Genomic DNA, 25,908 nt, shown 5'->3' with positions numbered 1-25,908 from the left:
GGCTCCGCTCCCGACGGACACCGCTGCGGGCTGTGCGTCCGGGGTAGCCGTGCGCCGCTCGGCTCGTGTGGCTCGGCTCTTGTGGCGGCTCCGGGCCCGGCCGCGCCGGCACACAAAAAAGGCGCAGCTCCGCGCGGGCCCCGCCCCCGCCGCCGGCCCCATTCACAAACCGCGCCGGGGGCGGGGCCCCGCGCCGCCCGCCCGCCAATCCGCGCTCGGGGGCGGGGCCGCGCTGGGGGAGGGAACGGGGAGGAGCTGGCGCCGGGGTAAAAAAAGTTGGGAACAACTTTTCCCATTCCCGCCGGGCCGGGCCGGGAGGAGCCGCCCGCGGCCCCCACCCCCCGCGCTGCCCGGCACAGCCGGGAAAGCGGGCGGGGCGGTGGGCCAGGCAGCTCGCTCAGGGTGGCCCGAGCAAACTAAAATTAACTGGCTGCTTTCTGAGCAGGCTTTGAAAATGCGAACAGCTGCCTGTGCCCGGAGTTATTAAAAAGGAAAAAAAAAAAAAAAAAAAGTAGAGTAAGGAAAAAAACCCCAAACCCAGCGCCGGGTACATTTGCAGAATGATCCTATCGCGTAGTTGGGATGTTCGCGTCTGTGCGCCATCGCCTCTCCAGCGTGGGGGGTTTGATTTGTTATCGCACCACGACCGCTGCTTTTTGCTGCAGAATAAACGCTTTATTCATACAGATCTAAGCCCTAGCTGGGGGAAGGCAGCTTTTTTTGAAACGTCCAGTGTTACCTAAGCAAAGAGGAGAAATTTTAAATCCCTATTTGCACTGCTGTGATTCCTTAAGAGACTCAGTTAAACAGTGAAAAACCAGGAGTTCCTCTGTGAAAGAACCCTGCCTGCAGAAGAGAAAATGGCATAGGTGGGGACAGCCCTGTTACTGGCCTGCTGGGCCAAGCAGATCTAGAACTAGACAGTGGCATACATTTGCTAAGGACAGGAACGTGGGGTTTGCAGTGTAGCCGTGTTTGAGGTGCACTGCCAAAGCACAGGGAGCTGAGACCATCCAGCCCCTGTGCAGGCAGAGCGTGTCTTCGGCAGCACAGAAGAGGTGTGCTTGACAAAAGCTCTGCAACAAGGCCTGCTTCTGCTTCACTGGCCCATGAGAGTTTGTGCTCACAGACAAGCTCGAGCCAAGTATTATTCAACTTACCTCATCCTCCCCTTTGAGGACAGAGGTCCCCCTGAACTGCAGTACTTGAATTCTTACTTCTACTCCTTTGCTCAGGAGCGTGCTTCTGTTAGCAGCCAGGCAAAGACCATCCTGCAGGGCAGTTAAAGAGAGCAGGGTTTGGCTCAGGGAGCTCCAACAGCAATTGTTGGACAAATGTTTTCCATATCCTCTACTGCTCATGAACAATGTGTCCTCATGCCAGTAAGACCATGGTGCTGCAGCTTTTGTTACATTTCTTAAGAGAAGTTGACAGTTATAAACAGGCTTGCTGAAATAAATTTACTCCTCTTAATGGAGATGTTTTTAAAAATAATACTGCACATATGAAAAAATACATATGGGAAGGACTAGCTAGTCATGGCTGCAACAGTTCCTTCTGGAAAAGAAATGTCTTTTCTACTTTCTCAGTTATAGCTGTTTGAGAGTGCCTTAGAAGAACTTTTTCATTTTTAAGGCCTTTTATCTAAATTCCTTGCTTGTCTATACCTAGTGACTGAGGAGGTTTTCGTGATACTCTTCACCTGAACAACCACCCATGGGACAAATTCACATGAATCTGTCTAGTCTATTGTTTGTTTTTTGGCCACTAGTAGCTTTCAATAAAATTATTCTTTCCACAGCTTTGTTTAGGTTTTTTGGGGGGTTGGTTGGGTGTTTTTTTTAATTTATTTTATTTCATTTTTGTTTGTTTGTTTGTTTTGGTTTGGTTTGGGTTTGGTTTGGTTTGTGTGCGTGTTTGTTTGTTTGGGTTTTTTTAATTTGGTTTGATTTGGTTTGTTTTGGGGGCGAGGGGTGGTTGGGTTCCTCTTTCCTCCTTCAACCCCCCCAGTAAGGTAATAATCACCTTAAAACCTCTCTTTTTCACTTTGGCTTATGGGACTGTCTTCATCTGCAAAGCACTTTGTGATATTCACTATGGAAAACATTGGATTATATGAGATGTTTCACTGGCAGACAATTACAATGCAGAGAAGGTAAAGCAACCTCAAACTTTCTGCCCCATGGATTGCTCATTCTGATTTCTGCATGTAAATAAGCAAGTTCAGAGCTAGTATAATTGTATTGTAAGAAACTCCCTCTCAGTAATGGGGAGACAGTGACAGGAACTATTCAGAGTAAGATTGGTCAAATCAAGTGGCAAGGCTTTAACTGGACATTTATTTACAAGAAAGGGCAAATAGCATCAGTGGCTCCCCCAGTTTTCTACTGGTCCCATTTGTTAGAGTCATTCATCCAAACCATGGAATGAACAAAAAGATAGCTGAGATCTCTGTAAAAGCATCCTTTACGTTCATGAGTATAATGTAGAATCAAAGTGAAGCAAAAGGGGAAAAAAAGAGTGAAAAGATAGGCAGAAAGGAAGAAGGATTATGTTCAAGATATTTGTTAGGGAGAGAAGAGAGTAAACTTATCACATGGAGTGATGCTGCTAGGTCATACCAGATGGCAGGAATGTGCAACAGGATTTACTAAGATGGATGAAGAAAGTCTCTTGGGTATGTTACCAAATTCCAAGGTCTTTTTTCTATTTAGACCCATGGGGAGATGGGAAACAATCACTGAGAGGCAATGGCAGTTGCCTCAAAATGACACACTGTGGTGTTAGAAAATCCCAGACTCCTAAGTCAGTCTTAGACATCCTGACAACTTTCAGGGGATAATAAAGAGAAGGAAAATAAAAGGAAAAAGCAGCAAAATTCATGTTTCTGGAACACAGGTTAGTCCAAAGAATCCAGAACCTCTGTAAGTACCATCAGCTACAGTTCAAACGGTAGCCTGGAAAATTACTTAAATTTCCTCACAACAGGAGGGATCCTCATCAGCAGAGTAAGCACAGCAGCCAGGTTATCAGTCACCCAAAACAAACGTGCTGCACAAGACTTTGCAGCATCTGACAAGTTGTCTATTGCAACCACTGAGCATTTCAAAAGGTTTTCTCTAAAAATCTCCTAACTGCTAATGTTCTAAAAAGTACACTGCATGATCTGGCAGCAGTAAACCTTCACAAGCAAAGTCCTGGCAAGTCCTAGATTCCGGAATAAATTTACAGTCTCCGGTGTTGATACCAGCTCTGGAGTTGCCTGACTAGACTACAGTGCATAGGGAGGAATTGTTAGGAACAAACAATTATCTGTCTTTTTACTCAGTTAAAAATAAATCCAGTTCAACTTCCAAGCTAAGTCAAAGTGAGGAGTGGCATCCCTACATTATGTCTTTTCCTGCTGTTTTAAAGCCTCCTTAGATGGTGCCAATATAATTATCCTTGTTTCCTATCCCATCTGATAGAAAACTCTTCCCATGGGGGGAGGGAAATCAAAACAAAACACCCCCTCTCTGCCCCACCACTTATTTTGAGTGCCTGAGGGAGAACATTTTCAGATTACCTGTTGCAAGGTTTTGAGTCCTCCTTGCCCTCAGAAGAACAAAGGCCATTGCTTCCCCCTTGTCCTTTCCACCCACAGAAACTTGCTGGACCGCACCTCACTTGATGTCCTGCTAACCAGCACTGCCAAAGTCTCCGTGCCACCGCCTGAGCTGTCAGATTTTTCCAGTTACATTTAGTAAATAACTTTTATGACACTTTTAACCTCAACATTTTGAAGCATGCTTACATACAGCCTTACATGATCAGACAAGCTATTGAGCTAAGAACATCAAAATTTGCACTCCCTAAAGCTTAGTGGAGAAATGCCTGGAGCCTGGGGGGAAATTATGCATTTGCCTATTTTACATAATTATTTGCATAATTAGAAATAAAATAAGTTCACAGTATTATATCAGCTTGCATTTCTATCAGTCTGATAGATTAGTCTAAATTACATCTTGTCGGAGCTCATCAAAGAAATCCAGTCTTTCTGTAGGGAAGCGGGAGAGCCTCGTATTTCATGGGCAGGGAGTGGGAAAAGCAAACCCCTGCCCACCAACACGGAAACACGGAACCCTTATTTTGAAATTAGATGGAAAACATAAGAAACTGATTGAAAAGAGCATATGGGGGGGAGGGGGGGCACAGGTGACCAAAGGAAGGGGATGCTGCTGGAGGGGATGTGGCTTCCCACAGCGAGAAAGGTAAAAGCCCTTTGCACCACGGATTTATAAAAGAATTATTAGTTCATGAAGTAATATCCCAAAGGATACAGGGAAGTAGCACTGTCTCCCACATTTATGGTCAAGCTGGGGGGAAACTTTAGAAGGCAAGAATGAGCTATCAGGCTGATGATTGCCTTTATCTCTGAGATCCATGCATAAGAAAACAAAACCTGATCTGCTCATCCCCCCACTCAGCAGTTCATTGAGTACATCAGTTACATTTTAACCCTTTCATGATACTTTGAAATCCCGTTTCTTTAAAGTGAATTTAATCTGCTTTCTCAGAGTTTTAGGGCTGCAGAAGGCCTTTGGTATAGAATCCATGAAATCCCTCCCTATGTCAGCTTCTTAGGCTAGGTGCCTTTTTAACAAGACAAATTCTCTACTGGCAGCAGTATTACCAGCCAGGCCTGTCACCATTATGTCTGGGTGGAGTATACTGCAGTATGAAGAAAGGAAGATTCCAGAAACAGTTGGAAAAGATGACATTTGTGTCTGCCGTCCACTTTCCATCAGTGAGGAAGATCCTGCTTTACAAAATCTGGATGCAGCATAGGCATGGGCAAACTTACTTTCTGATCCTTTAAATCTTAAAAAGGTGCTTCTGCCCTGGTATGTTGGCTAGACACTTTCTAGACTGCTGTAGCTGATTTTGGCCAACTGCCATACACTGACATATGTGATATATCAGCTTGGGCAGCACCAGGATAACTGCTTGGGATGGACCTGCCCCAGGCTCCCTGGAATGGCCACCTTCTCTTGGTTTCTGCAGGAGTCTCGTCTAATGGATGCTCCAGCTTATCCTGAGCTTCTCCCAGTGTCTGTGAAAACGACTCATGGATATACAAAGGTCTCTAGCAGAGTCACTCCTTGCTTTATAATTCTAAAACTATTAGAGATCTAAGCAAAAATAAATATAGCCTTACCTACTTGCCCTCATAACCATGCAACGTTTTTTAGGAAGCTGACTAATGTCTTTGTGGTTGAAGCTCCCCTTCCCAGAACTGTATTCCCTCAGACATCTTGTCCATACCATTGACCTAGTCTGAACTATCTGTCAGACATCCCTTTTCCTCCAAAACCCAGTGATTTTGTTCCTTCTGTGTGATTCCCCCTTCTATAACCCCCTCTTCAGTTTCAGAGGCCGAAGACAAATGATAACACCTGATCTCTATGTCCTTCCTGAAAGAGCTGCACAATTACAAAAACCTGCAGAAAAGTCTGAAGAAAAATTTAAAAAATACTGGTTCTCCTTCCTTGGGGCAGCCAATTCCATAGAGCTGTCTCATTTGTCAGCTGCCATTAAGGCAAGCAATCTCTTACCAGGAAACATTTCTGGGTGCAGCTCTAGCAATGTAAGGCTGTTACAACCAAGGTACGTAAAACTTTAATGAAAAACAGCCAAGTTTCTCAAGTTTGTGCATAAATTTCCCAGCTCGCTCCAGATGGTGCCACAATATTTTTGAACACTGAATTGTTTTGCTTCTAGTCTCGTGGCTGATGTGGACATAGTGACTGGTTGATCTCATCACTCTCCTGTTGATACCCTTTGATTGTGAGGGCTGCTGCAGTGGCCAAATGCATTGTGATATGTCTTTTGTCATTCATGCCCAACCTGGAGTTAATTTTGTCTTTCTATAGATTCATCTATTTGAGGTTATATTTTAAATCTTCTTTAATGCACAGACTGAAGGCTTGTACTTGTCCTGTTTGAGTTTTCACTTGTTTCAATGGAAACAGCAGGATACTCATCAAAGCCCCAATCTCTGTTTATGTAGGAAGAAGATCTGCATTTAGCCCAAAATAAGAGATGGGAAAGATCCATTATATCTTTTAGGTGCTGCTATTACATATTATAGTGGTATAATTAGTCTAATTTTAAATGCCTGGAATAATGGGACTCTTGTCATCTCTCTTGGGATGTGGTTCTACCATCTAACAATCATACAGGCAGGAAACCACTGCCTGATGTTCAAACAAATGGTTTATCTTTGCTTCGTTAAGACTCACTAAAGATGAGTGCAGTCTCCAGAAACATGTTGTTTCCAAAGCTTAGAAAACAAGGGAAGAAGAGATGTTATTCAATACAGAATCTGCCAGATGTCTGAAGAGGCTAAGGAATTCCTAAGCCTCTGTTTACAAAATCCTGTCTCCTCCCATGAATGCTTAAATTACCAATCACTGCTACCATCCTATGTTTAGGGTGAAATTTCCTTAACGACTCCACTTTCAAAATTGGATTGGGAAAAGAAACAAACATTTTAATTACTTTTACCTCTTCTTAATGGGCTTGCACAAATGAACCAGTTCTCCACAATTACATTTGAAATGTTACAAAGAATTATTTCTTCCTTTGGTCCTAGTCATGCTTGCTGTGGTGGTTCTCTCCTTCAGGACACTTGAAGGTTTGCTGTGTAGGGCTACTGCCTGTTGCATCCCTGCAAACCCTGGAGAGGGATGATGGTGCCGTGTGGAGAATTTCCCTTTCCACAGGAGCCCCCAGGCTGCAGTGACCGAACTGCATTTCAGTGTAAGGGTGCTGTGTAGGGGCAAGGGGCAGAGGGCTAACACCAATGCTTACAGACAGCTCTCCTGAGAAACTGGGATCCCGGGGCGTGTGGACCAGCATCAAATACTCTTCTTTACCTTTTCTTTTTTTTTTAATCACTTGCTTTCAAACTATGTCTTCTACCTTGGTGTCAGCCTGCACTGACTGCACTCTCTTGGAGCTGGGACCACTGGTACTGTGACTGGCGCTGGAGACATTCAGCTGATTTCTCTTCATGGAGGAAGGGGAACCAGAAAGCAGCACTTCAAATAAGTTCCCTCCTCATGGAGTCTCTGCAGGGAATGAGGGCCCATTTTCTTAATTACATGTTCATTAGTATGTTTAGTGCTCTCCTCCCTCTCTTCCTCCAGCCCTGCCACCTGGGAGTTCCTACTCTGTTACTGGAAAGCCACAGAGGTTTATTTAAATACCACATAGTCAGATTGGAATGAAAAGCTATGAAGCTTCCCCTCTTTAATACTTTTTGAAATTATTTATGGGCTATGCTTCTTGCCTGCGTAGAAGGTGCCTTCTGAGATTCCTGCAAGTCAATGCAGAAATAGCTGTTTGAATTGAGCAATAATTAGAAGCAGATGGAGCAAAGGAAAGCATCACAGAAATCCCATTCTGCTAAAGAAACACTGCTGTCTGAAATAGATTTCCGCTGCATGTAACATTTTCTCATATGGGCTAAAAAGAAATAGCATCATATGTCTGGTTTGCACCTACCAAAGCTGGGAAATTCAAAGTTACATCTGCAATTCTGCTCTGAATTCAGTCTCAATATGCATGCTGTTTGCAACTCCTGCATTTGCCTGTATCACAGTTACAATTTCTTTTCTTTGCTAGACCTTGGAACAATGGGCATTCAATTACTTTTTGTGAATATATGTATATTTGTATTGGGTTTTCTCAATCTTGGTGGATTTTGGTGGTTGTTTTGTTGTTTGGGGGGTTTTGTTTTGTTTTGTTTGTTTGTTTTAAATGATTTAAAATTCTAGGAAAATGTTTGTGACTTAAGACACATTACAGTATTTAGTAATCCACAGACTCAGTCTGAGGAAGGTACTCAGAGCTCTCGAATCCTAATTCACTGCCAAATTCTTATATGCTTGATGTAGTGGATTGTTTCACTCCTGACTTCTAAAAATAACACATCCTGCTCTCGTTGCTCCCACAGATCATCCCCTTAAGTTTAGAGAAAACTGAAAACTAACAGCATCTCAAAGACAGCTGTACAGCTCTCAAGCTCAGATTTTAACTCTGTTTCTCATTTGCTTTCCTTACATAAGTGCAGCTGGATGCGGTTTGCTGAGGGGCTTTTGCTGAACCATGTTCTTGGAGTGAGCTGATTTTCTTTCAATGATTATAACTTATTGATCTATAGAAAGTCATAAAGCCATATTTTGGTCAGCTGCTACACGTGTCCAGTAAAGCTGTGATTTAATGGTGGACTTGTTCATAATTACATTTGTGAAAAACGAGGTTCACTTTTTAGTAAATTTTAAGAAATATGTTTAATAAAATAATTAAGACAATTAGGAGATAAGAAAAAACCAAGAACGGCCGGCCGGGTGACTTGGCACTTGGCCAAGTCCACACCTTGCCTTCTCAGGGATACTCGTTAAATACCCTTCTCGTTATATCGATATATGAAATTCCATAAACTAGTTTCCATATTCCAGGAACTGCCCTGCATGGCCCCTCCTTGGGTCCGCCTTTTTAGAGCATGCGTGTTTCGTGGCTGTGTCCTTGTTATCGCGTCCAGCTTGGGCCTTGGTCCGTGCCTTCTGCGGGTGGTAGATGCTGATGGTTGGTGTTATCAGTAGCAGAGTCTTCTTTACATGTTCACTGGATGTTATCCCAACCAAACAGACAGTTTAAGCAGCTGCTACATCAACTACTCCCTTTATATCTAGTCTTACCAATAGCAGAAATAAACTTATACCTTTATATCTTTACTATGCTATTAATCATATAGCATACATCTTGCGAAAAGCCAATTTTATAATACACACATATAACACATTGAAATTTTCAATAGGCAGGGATCCATACTACAAGATGAGGAGGTTTTCATGAGCCATTTTAGAAAGCAACAGTTTTAAAATTGCAAAGATAGGCACTCACTACTCTGAAAACATTAATATCATAGCACTCCAAAGTGTTCTAAGCTTGTGCTACTCGAGTGTTTACAAACAGGCTTGAGGGTTTTGCCTGGAGCAGAAGCTATTCCTAGGGTGGAGAAAAAAATATATATATTTTGAAGGAAATCATAAAGGTTGTCAGGTTGCTGTTTCCTTTCTGATGCGGGTGAGCAGGCGTGTGCTGATTGTGGTGAGGCTGCAGCGAGTGCCTGTCCCGCAGAGCTGCTCCCGCGTTCCTGTCCCGCAGAGCTGCTCCCGCGTTCCTGTCCCGCAGAGCTACTCCTGAGTGCCTGTCCCGCAGAGCTGCTCCTGCGATCCTGTCCCGCAGAGCTGCTCCCGAGTTCCTGTCCCGCAGAGCTGCTCCCGCGTTCCTGTCCCGCAGAGCTGCTCCCGCGATCCTGTCCCGCAGAGCTGCTCCCGCGTTCCTGTCCCGCAGAGCTGCTCCCGAGTTCCTGTCCCGCAGAGCTGCTCCCGAGTTCCTGTCCCGCAGAGCTGCTCCCGAGTTCCTGTCCCGCAGAGCTGCTCCCAGGACCGCTCTCGGGGCTGTTGGGCACGTCGGGCAGGGGCTGGTCTCGCCCGTGGGGCGAGGAGAGAGGGTCGCGGCCAGACCCGTGGTGTGGGAAATGGTGCTGGGAACAGCAATGGGTGGCATCCCTCTGTTTGACTCTGCCTCCTAGCTCCGTGCTGCTGTAGGTGCAGGATTTTGCCTGGGGTGTGAAAACTGAAATTCCAGCTGCTGATAGCTATTAAAGTGCAACTGCTGAAGCAGAAATGTTAATGCTTGTGTCTTTGCCAAACTCCTACTGGTTTATTTTCATAAAGGCTGTTGCTGGGCCGGGGCTGGAGGGGATAATATAGGGAAACGAGGTCTAATATTAAAATAATTACTTTCTGGGCAAAGCAAACAAGTCCTCCTGTAGCATCCTAGAAGCTGCCCCACATGGTGTGTTGGGTGGTGGTGAAGGAGTGCTAATCCTGGAAACTCTGTATGGACATTGATAGTATTTTTTTAAGGTTGCTGATCTGTGGGAATTTGTGAGATGCTATAAATTGTTTTTACCTGAATTTGAATGAGGCAGCATCACACCAGTGGCTTCTGGTTCGGTAGACAGTAGGCTTTTAAAATGCACCATTGTTACCATTGTTATTATCCAAGTGCAGTGTAATCCTTGGTGCTTTCCTAGGCACAACTGTAAAGGCATTTTATGCCCAGTGAGATTTATTCATGCAAGTTGTTGTAGAGAAGGATGATGACACATGAAACAGCCTGTGGAAGGATGAAATGGTGACTGTCCCCAGACATCCCCTGCCCTGTGCCAGAGATCGCTTCCTCCAGGGCAAGGACATCTGTGCTCAACTCAGAGCCATTGTAGGACTGCTGCTGCCTGCCTCAGTGTATTGGGGCAGTTCAGATTTGGCACCGGGTTACTCCTCTTTGAGCTGCAAACTGTGGTGATTCCTGGAACCACATTGCTTTTGGCCCAGAGATCCCTGCATGAGGGGCAGCCACTTGCAGGAGAGCAGCAGGGCAGGGCAAGGCAGTGGGAGCTGCTGCAGCCATCTGATTTTCATCTGTTGCTGTGACTCAATACTCTCCCCGACCACAAGGGTCAGCTCTTTGTGAGTAAAGTCTATAGGCGTTGGTCCCTAGATATTACACAGATATGGTGAGTTTGGGCTCTCCAAAGCAACCTGAGCAGCTGAATAATAGCTACTCACCAGCCCCCAAATTTGTTAAACAGTATTCCAGAGAAGCTCTCTGTTTTCCAAGAATGTCTAGGGTAGTTGTGCTTAAGACATCAAAGATCTAAAAATTAGATTTGCTTCAAAAGCATATCTTAAAACTGGTCAGTTTTTGTTGTTGTTTGGATTTTTAGCTAGATCAACTCTCCTTTTAAGATGCTCTCAGATTCTGGGTGCTCACCACCAGGACTGTGGGTGGTGAGGAAACCCAGGCCACTTCCAAGCTTCTTCAGAGGCACTTACCCACTCCAGGGAAGCTGCAACTGAAGCCAGGCAGCTGAGAGAGCCTGCACAAATGGTATTTTGCTAAATAATTCCCTAGGGTTTGAAGGCTTGTTTCCTAACAGGGTCAGCTAAAAAAAATCCAAGAACTGGCATGGGGGTTGTATAAAAAAATTAATTATTGCTTTTGTCCATCTTTAAAAGTATTGATTTTAAAAACACATATTTTTCACTATATTTTGACCAAAATCGCTTTTGAAAAGAATTGCTTGTTGAAAGCCTTTTCAAGAAAATTCAGTTTACTGGTAGTATTTGAAGTAATCTGTTTTTCAAACATGATGAAAAAATTACAGTTGGGATAGGAGCTCATGTGGAATCATCATGGGAGAAAACCCAAAATGTTTCTGAAAAATAGTTGAAAATAGTCTGTATGTGACAGTCTCTTCCTGTTCACTAGCATACAGCTAAAAGAAAAATCAGGTCCATTTTTAATGTAAAAATGCCCAAGTCTCTATAAACAGAAACAAACCCAAAAGGGTAAACCCAAATTGTATAGCCAAGGAACCCAAGCACCCCCCTGCCTAGAGGAGGAATTAGTGGCTTGCATAATCAAGCCTGGGGAGCTCATTTTGTCATGCTCAAAGGGCTGCAATGGTGTAACAGTAGGGGTGGAGGGATCAGCAAGCACCAACAATGAATTCCCTTCATTTTTCCATTTTAAGGCCTGAGTAGAGGAAATGCAAAGCCCTTCTTTTTTGCCCTTTCCCCCCACCTTTTTTTTTTTTTAAGGGTAGATGAAAAGAATGAAGCCGTAAAGAAGCCAGGTTGACACCTGTATCTATGACAGCTCAGGCAAGGAAAATAGTGGGAAAGGATCTGCTGGCAGCAATTTGAAACTGTCCCCTTTCTGACTTGGAGGCTTTGACTGATGGTGCAGCTTTATGCAGCCATATGGTCGAACATCTTGAAGGGCTGGCAAAGAGATGCTGGTGCCAGCTCTGGGAAGGGGAACCAAGTCATTATTGGAAACCAGATCTCAGAGAGAGGAGACATTAATACAAAATTTTGCTTCATGCTTGACTGTTTTCTCTGTGCACGGGACCCAGCGTGGCACTGCAGGAAAGCAAGGCCTTGCCTGGCTGCCAGGCACAGCTGTGCTGAGCCATGTTAGAAAAGCTTCTTCCTCAGTGCTTAGTGCACAGTGAGGGCTCTTCACAGTGCAGCATTTCCTTCTTTGCACACCCTGGTTCACACCTTCCCTCTTTTGATTTATCCAAATTTGGCTTTGTTATGAGCTGCAACATTGGTTCTCCCTATATTGCAGAACCAGGAGGATAAAGTTTGCTCTTCCCAGGCTGCAACAGAGACCCAAAGAGAGCAGAGCTCCCTGACCAGGAGCCAGAGCTCTGGCAGCACTGGTGCCCATTAATGTAAAGGAGCACCAGGGCCATGAGTTGTAATGACCACCATGGGTTCCTGCTTTCTCTTTTATTACTTGGTACATTACATTTGTTTCCAGCAGAGAGGAGTTTATGTGTGTGTGGCTGCATTGGTTGTGTTGGACTGAGCTCCCTACATGGTTATGTGGATGGACTCCAGGGACAGAGCTGCACTTCCCCTTAATAAGCTCCTCGCACCACATTAAAGATAAAAGGGGAAGGGAAATATTTATATTCTGACAAAGCAGCTCTTCCCTTCAGGCTCTTGTTTTATTTATTAGCTTGCTCTGTCCCTCTCTTGCAGTTTTTTTCTCCCTGTTTCAGTGCCCGTGCTGTCTTTTTCTCCTTTATTCACTAATTTTGTCCCTGGGAGACAGTGACAGCGAAACGTAAGAATCGCTGCCCAAGACATCAGATTCAAATTGTGTAATTCCCAGTTGATAACTACAACTCTCCCCACGTATTTTTTTTTTTTTTTTTTAACACAAAGTAATGATTCATGGTGCTTAAACAATTGAATACATTACATCTAGTTTACTCAAATTGCTTTAGATAGAACTGTAGAAATAGGATGAGTTTGGTTTCTGACGGTTGTTGTTATTTGTTTGTTTTTTATACATTGCAACAAAGATGCTGAATAGCCTCCCTTGTTTGTGTAGGCAGTAGAAACGACTATCATTCTTGTCTGGAGAAGCCCTTACTGAGGCATGACATAGCTACATGGAGACCTTTTTAACCTCATTCATCAAATGCTTCCTTTCCTCTGAGGCCTTATCCTGGGGGACCATTCATTTCCTTCAACTAATACGCCATACGAAAGGAATCTTGGGTAGATTCCTGCATCTCAGTCTAGCTCTGAATTTGTACAAAGGTTCAAGAAGACAAACAAAATGTGATATTCTTGTCTTCTACCTCTTTTGCTCCTTCTCATACATTACAGAAGATCATGATCTAACTTACAATGCCAGGGGACACCTAAGTCCATGTTATAATTATTTTTAGAACTATATGTTTTGTGATATAATCAAGTAGCCCTCTGCTAAGAGTGAGGTAGCAAAATTAGAGAGTTGGTGCCCATAAGCTTCTTTTCTCTTTATTATTATCTTTCTGCCTGTTGTCATAGAACTGCAAAATATCTGCGAAACACAGCCTTTACAGCACCGGATTAAGTGGTGTAAACTGCAAACTGCCGGATGAACGAACTGTAGCTGGCTGGGGGAACAAACTGGGTTTTTACTGTTCACAAAGCTGCCCTCTCAAAAAGCACCACAGCTCTGTTTCCAGACTGATCAGGAAGGTAAAAGAATTTGTTAATTGATTTTTCTCCCTCCCATATCAATTAATGGAGCCAATCTAGTGAGATGTATGCTCTTCTTTCTTACTTAATTAATCCTTTTCCTTTATCTTCACAAATAATGGCAATAAAGCAATTAGCAAAGGATTTACAGGGTGTGGAGTAGTGAGAGATTCCTCTGGCTCCTCTGCAGCTCAATCTGTTCAGCAGTGCTGCAATTCAGGCACTCTCTGAAGGGATTTGTGTCCCCCACCCTCTGTGGTGTGGCTGCTGAAAGCCCAGCCTCCTCAAGATGTGAAGTCCCCAGCTCGATTTCCCCTCAGGCAGAATTAACAGCTTCGGTGCCAGTCACTGGGACAATGGCACCAGCCTCAAAGGCACCAGGCACCGGCTGCTTGTGGCACTGCTGTCTCCAGAGCCCCTAAGCCTGTGGCTCCCAGGGAAGGTGCAACAGGGCAGAGAGTGCTGAGCACCCCCATCCCCTCAATCCTGCTAGAACAGCAGGCTCTGCTCCCTCTGTCCCCTGTCCTGGCCTTGCCCCACCACTCCAGGCTATACCCGGGCCCTGCCTCCCTGAAAGCCCTCAGTGAGTGGTTCAGTTCTCCCAGCCAGTAGAAGAGGAACTTACCTAAGCTATAAACCCTGCAGGAGAGGAATATACAGGAGGGGGGAGCTGCCTCTCGTCTCTGTGACAGAGAGGTGTAGAATGGGTTTTGCTGTTCTCCCCAGGTGTTCAGGCTCACCTGAACAGCTGCCTCCAAGCTCCCTGGCACAGCTGCCTGGATGGTGCATGCTTTTTGTGGAAGAACAGCAGCTGCACAGTGGGGCTGCACTGGTGGAGAGAGCAGCATATCCCTGTGGGCTATTCACACCCTGACAAGACATCTGTCCCTGAGCTCATCTGCTCAAGTTAGCCTTTGTCAGCAACTCCCCTAGGTTGTTTCCTTCCCTTGGAGTGTGAACCTGAGTCCTGGTCACCTTTGTCCAAGGCAGCAACAAAGACCATACAAATTCCAGCCTCAGAGTAGAATAAGAGCATCGCTGACAATTTATATTTTGAAATGCTCATGTATTGAGTGGTTAAGCTAATGCAAAGCTCCAGGATTTCAAATACTTTTTCAGCATGATTTGGAACCCAGTATTTTGTCATTTCTCCATGTGATAAGGGTGACCTGCTTCTGCTCACTTACCCTCATACCCCTATGCAGGAGTGGCATGGAGGGTGTGAGAGTTGGCCCTGCAGCTGGTAGGACATCAGCCTTTTCTGGTTTTGATAATTTAATTTAGTGGTTCTGAATCATAATTTCTTATTATTTGTCTGTAAATAGAAACATAGAATCCTTTAGGTTGGAAAAAACTTTTAAGTCTTGAGTTCAACCATTACCCTGGCACTACCAAGTCCACTGCTGAACCATGTCTTGAAGTGCTACATCTACATATCTTTTGAATACCTCCAGGGATAGTGACTCCACCACTTCCCTAGGCAGCCTGTTCTAATGCTTGATAACCCTGTCAACAAAGAAATTTTTCCTGATATCCAACCTAAGCCCTCTGGTGCAACTAATGTTAATAGTCAAAGAGTAAGTTTGCTGATAATATCTCATTTAAGAGAAGCTTTACAGGGTATTATTTTTTCCTGCTGCTTAAGGATATTACCAGCATGTAAGAATAAGCAACAATCCTGAAGTGCTGCAGCAAGAACCATCCACATGTTCAATCTCCTCCTTTCTGCCCACAGATACCCCTCTGCCTTCTCATTAGCAGCAGTGGTGTGTTGCTGGAAGGCCCATCTCCACCCTCCCTCTGCAGGCACAAAGAGCTGGAGATGAAAATCTCTCTCTTCTGTGCTCCTAGCTATGGAAAGTGAGAGCCCTTTTGGTTCCCTGAAAGATGTGGTGGCCTCAGAAGAGCAAGCAGATCCCAACAGCCCTGTGTATAGTGGTCAGTGAAGAGGTCCCTCCTGCACCAGAGCCCTAAGGGAACAACCACTTGGCTCTGAGCACCACCACCCCTTGCTGGCCCTCAGGCTTTCAAGAGAAAAAGAGAAAAAAGGTCCCATCCTAATGTGTGAATTATCTGCAGCCAAACTGTCAGCCCCTCGTAGGTCTTAGACTAAATGCTGAAAATGAAGCAACTGACTGCAAGAACCTAAAGAAATTGTCTGTGGGTGAAGGAATGTGTTCAGGCAGGATAGTGTCCAGCCATCCTTCTGCCAAGGTGTTTTCCCTCAGTGAAAGGTGTTTGGTTGCCCCTCAGCTTCCTGTAACCATCCCAACCAGCCTGGTTACTCTGTGCTGCTGCTGTGTGTCCTGCAGGTTGTGTGAACTGCCCAAATTCTGTGAAAATGTTGGTGAGCTCTAGAAAGTGTATTCTGCTCTGGGCTGCTTCATTAGACTAATTTCCTACCTCCTAATTTAAACTCCACAAGAATAATATTTTGATATAATATGCATGATTTTAATTATACAGTCACAAAATATTTCCGGCTTGGGTGAATCCTTCTGTCACTGTGGAGAAGTGTCTTGGGTTTTTTTCTATTATGTTGCTTTCTTGCTTGCTTACTGCTGCTGTGCCTATCTCTATTTTCAAATGTAAACTTGCTGTGCCACTATCAAGTGCCAGTGAGGAGATGTGGATGTTCTGTGTGACAGTGTGTATATAGTAGATGCATATTTGTCCTTAAGGCAAGATGCAATGTTTCATCCCGAGGGAAAGAAGAATGACCTTTAGTCTGTCTGGGTATTTTACAATGTGTCCTTCCTTTTCTGTTTCCTGTGAGGTTAAAGACCTGCTGGTGATGATTAAAAGTGCTGCAGTTTCTTCTCTCTCTAAGTAGTTTTTTGAGTTACTTCAGAAGCAAGAAAGAGGCTAGAAAGGTTTAGTTGCATCTTCCTTTTCACCCTGATGTCCACCAAAAATCAGATTCTGCTGCATTTTACTTCCTAACAAAAGTAAAACTTGGTAACCTTTTCTTTCTGTTCATATCCAGCAGCTGAACGTCCCCTACCCCTCTCAAACAGATCTCAGAAGGATATATTTTGCAGTCCTCCTACCAAGCTAACTTTCATGGTGCCAGCATGGGATCTCTAGCCTGAAGCTTCTGGCACTTCTGGATCCATATATCTTAGGATTGTAGCTGTTAGGACCTAAGCTTAGAAATGTATTCCTAATTATAGCAGAAGTGGTGGTCAGGGTTCATATCAGAGCTCTTTCCTTGGGCTCTTTTTCTAGTCCAGAACTGCTGTATGTCTTTCTGCATAATGCTGGCAAAGATATTGTCAAGAAAAAACAAAACAAGGTAGTGGCAGAAGATCATCTGTGCATTGCACAGGTGGTCTGCACGTGTGCCACAAGCCCACTGCTTTGGGAAACATTGAATTTATTCTGCCCTGGCTTCACAGCTGATTCCAACTTGCACCACAAGCCCCTCTGACACTTCCAGGAAATGTTGGACTTGCTTGTAGGGTCTCCACAACTGATCTGTGCAGATGCTGTGGAAATGTCTAGGGTTTTTGGACACTGAGTAACCTGAGGTTGCTACCACATGGTAGTTCCAGCTGGGTATTGGACCTGCAGAAATCCCACATAAATGTAAAGAAGGTCCTCAGAGTCTCCCTTCCTTCCAGACAAAATCTGTGGGCAGAAAAGGGCATGTCCAATTAAACCCAGACGTGTTAGCCTTGCTCTGATCTGTTTGCTGGATGTCTGCAAGATGCAGAGAGATCAGGCAGAAGATGAATGGTGTGGCAGTCTAAAACCACACTTTGCTGTGAGTAATGTTAGCATATTGATGCAGCCTTTCATTCTCAGTGTTTGTCAAAAGTAATTAGTGTAAAGGTCTCCACAGGATCAACATCTGAAATACTTTTTCCACTCCATATTCTCTTTTTTTCCCAGTTTCTAGTCTCCTCTTTAGTCACTGTTTGCTTAGTGGCAAATTTGTATGTAAAAGTTTCATTTATTTGCATTCATTCAGGCTTCACAGTATCTGGGACTCTGAATTCTCTTACTGGTCAGTTCCAAGTAGCCGGGAGATTGGATCAGGCCAACCACCCAGCATTCCAAAAAAAGCTGTCACTTGTCCTGGGCTCCAGGGTAGGGCTTTTGGATACTCAGCCAGAAGGCACTGAAGGAATCTCATTGGGCTGTGGAGTGGCTGCCGAAATTGCTAATCAAACAACAATGGCAAAAAAAAATTTCAACATTTCCAGCCCGTTGTTGTTCTGCAGTCAGCCTGCAGCCTTGCACAGTGACTCGGCTACTGGAGACAGGGCATTCCTAGGGGCTCTGCTAAGTCCTAGCTGCTAACTGGGAGGGGGGAATATCTTCCCAGGGCTGGAATGCCCTGATCATGCCCCCTCTGATAAGTGGTGACATATCGCCTGCCCAAATTTTAAAAATCTGCCCAGAAATTTGTCAAAGAAGAATTTCCTGATTTAAATGCCTCTGGAAGTTGCTGCTCTTCTACATTTGACATTCAGATTGCAGCTGGGGCTTTCAAAAAGCACAACTTGAATGAACAGCTACGGGTCATTCATAAGGGGAGGGCCTGGCTTTGTGGCTGCTGCCCGGAGCTGGGGTGGGGAGAGCTGGGGTGCTCTAGCTTGTCCTTCTTGCCAGAGTGCTGCCGAAGAGGTCTCTGACCTGGACTCCTCCAATGGCTCTGAGGAATCTACCACCTTAGGTCTCTCTGAGACAGAGAAAAATCATATTCCCAGTATTAGATTAATTAGTGATCAGGCTGGAAATGGATTCTGCCTTCAGTGTGTTCCTTCCTCTGTCTCTGTGCAGCTCTGTTCAGATGGAAACATTACTTTCTGGTGGAGTTTTGGCTGGTTTCTTTCTGTGCGTGATTCATTCACTCACCCTCCCTTTCATCCCTGCAGATGACTACTCTCAGATCATGAAAGTGCTGCTTTAAGACAATGGAAATGGGGCCTTTTGTTTCTCAGCTTTTCCTCTTTGTAAGAAGGGCAGAGGTATTTGTGGGCAGGAAAGGACAGAGGAGCATCAGTTCATTGGAGATCGCCTTCCAATCAGAAAATCAAAGTCCTTCGCTAGAGCCCAGCCTCTTACAGAAGCATGTGGAATTAGGACAAAGGAATTCCTCTCTCATCTTTGTGTAAAATTTGACATCAAGAATTTATCTGCCTTAACAACATTTTGTAGTGACAGCTATGTAAAAATAGCATTATGTGCTCCAGAGTCCATTTTTACATTTTCACACTGCTGGTCACTGGCTGAGTCCATGACATGCAAAGTGCTTGTTGTGCTTGTTGAAATCAGCTGGACATGCAGCTTTTCTGCACCAAAGAGAGGGAGACTCTTTAGTATCAAGACATACAGTCCCATGTAAATGAAATAACTGTGTGTAGCTTAATAGGACCACGTCCCTAGCTCCCTGGGACTGAAAGAAAAATGAGTATTATTTTTTTATTTTCAGGTAACATGTTTATAACAGGTCTCTTACCTGGCTGCCATTCTATTGTCTTTTGTCACTGAAATTAAGCTGCTGAAATCTATAATTTAAACATGTACATACCTCTGCTATGGTATGCAATGTCTCAGCCTTCTAAGAGCAATGTACCAGGGAAGATACAGTATAATAATGCAGTAAATATAGGTCATCTTCAGTAGATTGTAGCTTTTAGCAACTGGAACAATCCTATACGCAAAAAAGGAAAGAAAATTCCCAGTGTGGGCATCAGATCTGTTCACGTGGTGCAAACACACCATGCTTCAAGTGTATAAACACACAAAACAGTGAGGGTAAGATGAAGAACTAATTGGTGGAGAAATATTTGCAGTATTTTGTATTAAATTAATAACTGAAGCTAACTGAATTTTCCAAGATGTCTTTATTATCCCATTTATGTAATAATAGTTGGAAGAAAATTCTCTGCCTTCTAGAAGAACAGTTCTGTCTCTGGTGCAGAGTGTTTTACTTTTTGTAAATGTAAAGCCTGACATTGACAAGTGACTTTTTTCTAAATTATGAGAGAGAGGAAAAACAACCATTTTGAGTGTGGACTTGAATGAACTGATCAGCTGTCTGAATTACCTCAGATGCCACCGCATCAAATGCCAGAATCCATCAAAGACCTCTCCAAGCTGATTTTGAAATCAGCTTTTAATATTACTTTGAATTTCACCTTTTCCTTCTTTTTCATGGCAAAATAAAAGTGTTCCACTATCAATCAAACAGAAAATACACAGCAAAACTCTAATTTTAGTAAATTTATTCAGAATTGGCTAAACAGGAAAAGCCAATAAGAATGCATTAGCTGTTTTCATGATATGACCAGAAACTTGTGGGTTTGTTTAAGTGAAAACTTTTTATCACATCAGTTCTTTGTTCAGTCTCCAGTTTGGAAATTAATCTCTAATGTGTGTCTAATCTGCTGCACTTTTCCTCATGACTTTGTATAAACACTGATTTATTTATTGTACTTTGGCTGTAATAACTTTCTGTGAGCTGGAATCACAGCTCTGGAACTGTTCATTAGGGAATAGTAAACACTTAGCATCTTTTGAGTCAGTCAGGCTGTGTCTAAAGTTATTTACTGTAACACGGGTGAATCAGTACATTGAAGCAACTTGGTGCCAAAACCCCTGCATCTGACCTGTTGGCAGTTTGGGATGAGGTGGTCTAGTTGCTTGAACCAAATGTTCCCACCAAGGATGTGTTTTGAAGCTCTCCAAAGAAACATGCATTGACTCAGACTCCCAAGTTTCCATGATGGACCGGAACTTATCTGGTTGTGCATCCCAACCAGCTCTGGCTTAGCACTGCCCATGAGCAGTTGGGCTGGTGCACACAAAACTACTCTGCAAAATAAAACACTTCCTACCAACTGGAGATGCACAGGGGATTTGCATTTGCTGCTCTGGACCACCATACTAACATAGACACTGGAGTATAAATAAAATAGAGAAAAATATTTTTCCATTTTTCTGTTACCTAAAAGCTGTTTTGGTTGGTTGGTTGGTTGATTGGTGGTTTTTGACATACCATTGCAAGTTGTTTTTTGTTTGTTTGTTTGTTTGTTTGTTTGTTTGTTTTTTCTGAGAATAGTTCCTTAGTGACAGGATTTTCCAGTCAGTGTTGAAAATGAAAATTTGCACATGGCCAGATTCACCAAAAAACCAACTTGAGGGCTAGTTTTCAAGGAGTCAACATTTCTAGCTAGATTCAGATACCCAGCCATTCAGATTTTACTTAGTCATGCACCCAAGACAGCCCCTTTGGTCCATTGCACTGAGGTCTTTCACCTCACTGCAACTCACACCACATACTTCAGTATAGCTTGATAAGGGTCTTGTCTGGCCACAAGTCCTGTGTAAATATATATTTATACGTATATATCTGTGTGTATTTATATTGCTATTAAGAGTTCAGTTGGCTTTGATGATAATAAGAGATTTTTCCACCACAATAGGATTGGAATCAGATCTCATGTCTTGGTTCATGTGCCGGCCTGATTTACCAGCTTGTTTAGGCCAGGCTTGTTCGGGTTAACCTAATCTTCCTCTCCTGGCTAGAGGCTGGACCACCATCTGTCAGAATGGGTTCAGTGTCCTGCTCAAGTTGTGCTGACTATGATTACATATAGAGTCCTGAACAATGGTCTATTACCTCTTTGTCTTATCTTTTGAGTTTCTGCAATTCTTTGTTGGTGACAATTCTTGCAGAGCACCACAGCTTTTTTCACCTGGAAGGAGTCTTCCATGGCAGCACCCTCTTTCCCAGGAAGACTTGGGTACTTGGAGGCAGCCTGAGCACAACAGACAACAGCATTCCTGGGAATTTGTTTCAAGTTTCCAAGGTTTCTTTTCTGAACAAGCACAAGAATTGAACATTTCTCCTGAGACTTCTCTCATGCATGGTCACCAAAATCATCCTGTCGCATCAGAGGGAATTTTCCTTTGTGCCCAAGAAGCATGTGGTGGGAAATAAAAGCTGCAGCTCTTGTTCACACAGCTCTGGCAGAATTCACCCTCCCCAAGCCCCGTGTCTCTCTAATTTGTAGGAGCACCCAATTTTTACTTCTTCAAAATCAGCTCACGTATTTGATTTTCTCAGACATTCTAATTGTGTCATTTTCAGATATACTAGTATAAGTTAAGATTTCTTCCTAGAATAATTTGTATCAGGATGAAATTTTCAGGGAAAGTTCTTTACTTTGCCAGAAAAAGGGGGGAAATTCTCTTACTGTTTTTGTTTAATAATGAGCCAGATACTTGATAAGCCTAAAAAAAGGTTGGTGGCAGATACCAATACACAGACACTGCTGAGCAGTTTCTTTTGTTCATGCAAGCAGCTGGCTCAGTATTGCACCTGAAGAGGTAATTAGAAAGATAAGTTGGAACGCTAATTTGCAACATTCAGGCCTTCCCTGGGAAGGTATTGCCATGACAAAAGGAAATAAAGGAACTCACAGTCAAGAACAGGGGCACTATCCACCATTTTTCACTCTCACTGGCAGCTCTAGGTAACCTTTAACCTCTTCCCACCAGCCTCCTCAAAGAAGCTACAAGATGCAGGAGAGTAAAGGAAAAGAGTCTGGTCTCCTCACAGAAAATGCCCTGTGCATTTATACTTAGAACAAATGTCTTTTATTCTGATTTCCTTGTGCTCTGTTACTCTCAGGTACTCCAACAGCTAAAAAGGAAAAGAAAAATAAAATTGCCACCTTGCCAAGAGCAGGTTTCTTTATAAGGACATTAAAAAACACATTGAAATCAGTTTTATAGATTACTAGTCAGGAGTATTTAGTTTGGTTAGTTTATTGTCATGGATAGTACAGTGCTTGGCTCTGAATAATTTTACACAGATTAATTTATTTAGTTTTGTAGTGCTCCACAGTGAACTTTGCAACTCTGCTTATGAATGCAATCAGAGCTCGCAGGGAGAGCTACAGCTTAGTGACACCCGCACAAAAACAGCCATGACAAGTTGTGTGCTCAGCTTCAGAGGCTGCAGTTGAGATCTCCTCCTGTTGGGAAGGGGACTCTTCTGCCAATCATCTCATCCCTGTGATCAAAGCCAGCCTGGCTCATACGCGCTCTGAGGGCCCGAACTGCTGGCACTGGAGCCGGTCATTCCATCGGGAAGACAACTGGACCTTAGAAAAGGAAGCTCTATCAGTAACCTGGAATCAACCAGTATAAAATTTCTCCTTATCTGAAACTCAATTCTTGGGAGAAATATTATCATTAGCTGTGTGTTAATTGGCAGGAAATTGCTTGCCCTGGGCTCCTCTGGCAGAGGCCTCCTCCTTCCCTCTCCTCTCCCTGGACTCCACTCTCATAGTGCACCACACTCGACATTTGACGGTGCTGAAGGGAGAGATGAATTCCGTGAACAGTGAAAAAACAACTTTCCGCTCCATCGCAAGGAGCCAGATGACGGATACTATTTTCAAAGGCTTCTTTGTCCATAAGATGGCGTTTGAATTAGGAACTTGTTTAGCCAGATTCTCTTGTTACAATTTACTGATTCATTGGGTGGAGAATGGGAGGGCAGGATGACAGAGCCAGACAGCTTCAATTAATGATCTTTTTAAAAGATCTCATTCAAACACAAATGCATCTTAAAATATATCCAGAATTAGGATAGTAGGAAGAATTATAAAATTTAACCTATTTGTGCCTTTAAATTATCTGCTGAAGGGAAATAAGCTGTTTTAACATCACTACTTTTTAAGAGAAGAGTAGTGACGTTCTAACAGATTAAATCTGTGGTGTTTTTCTTAAAAACCAGAGGTGGTATAGAAGGGGTTTTCTGAGGAAAAAACAGTCTCCAAATCTCTCCTGATATCTCAATGAGACCATAACAAGAGTAAAGTCTCATTTGGGTTTGGGTTAGTAACATGGAAATGAATTTCTCTTTCAGCACAGAAGCAAAGAGATGGATCAAATTCAGGTCTTCCACCTGTTCTGACAGATGTCATTCCTTCAACAGTTTTCTCTGAATCAATCAGAATGGATAAATCTGGAATTCGATCCAAGGAGATACTTAGGATACCTTTGTCCCACCTGCACTGGAGGAGCACTTGGGCTCTGACAACACCAACACTGTGCCTCTTCTTCCTCAGTGCTCCTTCAGCCAGACCTGAGCCATTCACACCCTGTCCGTGTGAAATCGTGGGGTCCTTCTCTCAGCTGCTCAGCAGTGGCCGTTTTCACAGCTCCTACTTCAATTTGTAAAGTTTCTTGGAAATTGCCTGGGGCCTTAATCTTACTGTTAGGGGAAGGGGAAAGGTCTGGACTGGTCTTGTGTGACCTCAGCCATTTAATTTGTCAGTCATTACTTCGTGCGTATAGGTTACCAAGAATGCAATTCTCAATTTTCTTACAAAAATAGGGCAATGGTCTAAGCTTTTCTTTAGTTACTTGGTTGACAAAAGGAAAATTTCTTTCTGTGGCAGAATCATTCTTATTCTCTTCAGAATTCTCTCCCTCTGAACACAGACATACACATTTGTGTGCATGTGCCATTAGAAATATCATGCATACACCACCTCAACTTTTTGCAGAATTTAAGTAGCTAGAGGTATTGAACCCAGAAGACTATGCTAGTGATATAAATAATATATACTTTTTATGAAGTCCATTTTCACATCACAGATTTCTTTAGATAAATTTTTTAACTTTAAAGTTCCCTTCTTTTTTTTCCCCCTTTTACTCTTTTTAAGGCAGCATTCAGAATAAGTATTTGTGTGTGGGGAATGGAGACTTCTGAATGAACTTTAGCCAATTTAATAAAACTAGAACAAATCAATAAGCCACCCAGGCATCTAATGCTGTCAGTATTCCCACTGACTGTTCCACAACATCAAACAGTATGGAAAACATTTTCAAGGTAAGTCCTCTGTATTCTGAAACAGGTCCCTAAAGGCAGAGAGATGGAGGTTTTCTTGGCCTACCTGTTTAAAATGGGTCATGCTCTGCATTCACAATCACCTTGAAGTCAGGTGCATTTCTTCAAAGCTGGAGCTCCAGCGAGGCGTGCACTGCTTGGGGCGCGAGCACGCTGCAGCCAAGGTCAGGGAGACCCTCCTTTCCTCAGCTGTGTTCAGAAAGTTCCTTTTTTCTTAGCCTTGACTGGCATGGTGATAACAGCTCCTCTTAGCTGTTATCAAATTCCCATCTCCGTGCAATGTCTTCTCATGCGTCATGCCACCCTTAAACCAAATCCTAACCTCACTTCTCTGGCTTCACTGAGAAACTCTGGGCCTCATTATCTGCTTTATCTGCACTACTAAAGTTTTGCTACCCAAGCAAGGAAATGAAGTTTCTGACAGTAGATGTCCTTTGCCAATATGGAATGTTTCAGTTCCCAGGGAAGAGATGCTGTATAGGCAAAACTACTTCTGTTGGTACAGCTATCTCACAGTTTTATCTTCAAAAAAGTGCAAAGCCGACATGTTTCCACTGGCAAAATTTTCTAGCTGGATGCTGAAGAAACAGAGGGCTACTGCACTGGGACAGGGCCTTTTGGACAAGGACAGCTGTTGTGGTGAAACCGGTCATTTCTCTCTGCTCTTCTCTTCTCCATCACCCCATCCCTCCCCCAGGTGAAATTGGCTGTACTGATCCATTTAACTGCACTTAGTCTAAAGACATCTGTCAAAACAGTGAGGTTGATCTGGGATCACAGGTCATCCAAATCCAGCCTGACCCCAGGCCCTGCCAGCAGCTGGTGGCAGAGCTAACCTGGCTCTGAGAGTGTGGCCCTTGCTGCCCTCTGTGAGAGACGGGCCCCTGCACAGGCCATATGCGTTGCCATTTTGATCCACTAATGCTCTTTTGTTCTGTGGAGGTAAGAAGAGAAGGTTATAGTCAGGTTGATGTTGCTGTCTTGTTATCCCGATGTGATTTTTGAGTTGTGCACTGCCACAGTCTGTTCATTATCAGCTCAGTGGAAACAATTTCAAGTGTAAGAGCTCACAGGGCTCATTCTTGTCTGCGAGGTCCCAGGAGTTCTCATGTGCACTGCTCTGGTGCTCAGTCTGGTGCTGGTTGCATCAGCTGAAGTGTGACTGTGCTGGGACAGCTTGTTTCACTCAGTGCAAGAGAAAATGTCAAATAGCTACTTTGCTACTACCTTGCTATTATAGGGTCATGAGCACAAATACAAATTTCGTGGTAAAGAGGTCTGTCAGCTCCTGCATAAATCCACTTTTGATGTTAGAACTGGAGGTGTATCAAAATCTTCTGTCTCTAAGGAGTTATTAAACAA

At 43.6% G+C, this 25,908-nt stretch overlaps 1 protein-coding gene across 1 annotated transcript in view; it reads left to right on the top strand.

Moving 5' to 3' along the window:
• Nucleotides 1-25,908, top strand: part of ALS2 (alsin Rho guanine nucleotide exchange factor ALS2) — a 214,796-nt gene that overhangs the window by 72,252 nt on the left and 116,636 nt on the right. The gene's annotated exons all lie outside the window — the stretch shown is intronic.

This window comes from Zosterops lateralis (assembly GCF_965231275.1).
Source record: "Zosterops lateralis genome assembly, chromosome: 7".
NCBI lineage: Eukaryota > Metazoa > Chordata > Aves > Passeriformes > Zosteropidae > Zosterops > Zosterops lateralis.
Note: the sequence above shows the minus strand (reverse complement) of the source record. Positions and strands in the feature narration are given on the sequence as shown.